The following is a 1656-nucleotide window of genomic DNA, read 5'->3' on the forward strand; positions in this document are numbered from 1 at the left end:
GGGGGCCACCAGCCGTGGTGGCCACCAGCCACAGGGGCCATCAGTGCAGTGGCTGCAGCATTCACCCCGCACGGGGCAAAGGGGCACCCGGCTCCCACCAGTCCAGCAGCCTCAGGCCACTCTGAGTCACCATTTCCCTCTTGTGGTGCTGGGAGGGAGTGGAATGTACTGGGACCTGTGGGATTGGCACTGGCACATGCTGGGACCTATGGCCCCAGCACTGGGACGTGCTGGGTTCCACAGTCCCTAGCGCTGGGATGTGCTGGATTCCTCAACCAGCATTCCCCAGAACTGGGACCTACTGGAGCCCACTGGGACCCATGGCTCTGCACTGGGACTTAACTGGGATCCATGGCTTTTATACTGGACCTTGCTGGGGCCCTAGTCCCTGGCACTGGGGCATGTTGGGACACTTGTGCTCAGCCCTAGGACAACCTGGAACCCACAACCTGATGGCTGGGACACCTGGGGACCTACTGTGTCCCAGCACTGGGACCACCAGCCCTCACTGTCCCCCCAGGGGGCTCTGGAGCCACCTCTTCAAGGGGTCAGTCCCCTTTCATGTGCAGGTCAAGCTGTTTGCAGAGTGCAGTTCCCCCCTCCTCACACTCCCCCTGCCCCCCGATAAACCCGGGGGCAGGGATTCTGTGTCCCGGGCTGTTTGGAGAATCTCACGGCTGTTTCTGGGGGTCTGGGACACATTAGCCACGCTGAGAACAAACCTCTCCCCCCAGCCCGCTCCCCGCCGGGGCCCGGCTCTCGCAGCTGCGCCGCGCTGGCAGCTCCATAAATCAAACCCGGGGGGAGGGAGCCCGGGGCAGGATCACCTCTGCTGAGCTGGGGGCCCAAAGGTGCTGGTGGGCTCCTGCCTTCACCCCTTCCCTGGGGTGGGACCCCCGGGGTGTTCCACTCCCTGATGCGCTGGGGTGATGGGGGAGGTCTGGTTGTGCAGCCCTCAGGGGTCATCCCGGCTGCCCCGGCTGCAGCTGCCTCTGCTCGGCGGGACATGGTGCCCCCGGGGCCCGCCGGGCCCGCCACGGCACCTTTCCCAGGCTTGGCGTTCCCCACCGCCCAGCCCAGCCCCCCCAAGCCGAGTCCCTGGGGGGGGCCCAGCCTGGGAACCCCTCATGTCCCTGCCTGACCCCATGCAGGTGCAGCTGCCTGCAGCCCTGCTGTGCGCGGGGCGGCGGTGGCAGTCACAGCAGTGGGGACAGCCATGGTGCTGGTGGCAGTTGTGCTGGTCACAGTTGTGCTGGTGGCAACCACGGCAGTCACGGTGGCACTGGCAGCTGCGGTGGCAGTCACAGCAGGCACGATGTGCTGGGTGGGGGGGAAGGCACAAAAGCAGTGACTGTCCCCAACCCACCACCTGGGCGCCTCTGTCTGTGCCACGAGCCCAGCACTGCTGTCCCCATCCCGTGGCACAGGGTGGGTCGTCTCAGGGGTCCCGTAGCCCCTCTGGGGTCAGAGCTGTTGGCAGAGCCTGGAGACGTGGGGACAGTGCATGCCAGGGGTCTTGCTCCATGCGGAAAGTGGAACGGTTGCTGGTTCCAGTGGCACAGACCAACCAGCTGGGGGGACCGGGGCCACCGCAGGGACCCCGTGTGCAACCCCCTTGCCCCACACAGGCCAACAGGCCCTTCAGAAAATATAAGG

Source organism: Chaetura pelagica, unplaced genomic scaffold (assembly GCF_000747805.2).
Source record: "Chaetura pelagica isolate M959 unplaced genomic scaffold, ChaPel_1.0 scaffold1317, whole genome shotgun sequence".
NCBI classification, from domain to species: domain Eukaryota; kingdom Metazoa; phylum Chordata; class Aves; order Apodiformes; family Apodidae; genus Chaetura; species Chaetura pelagica.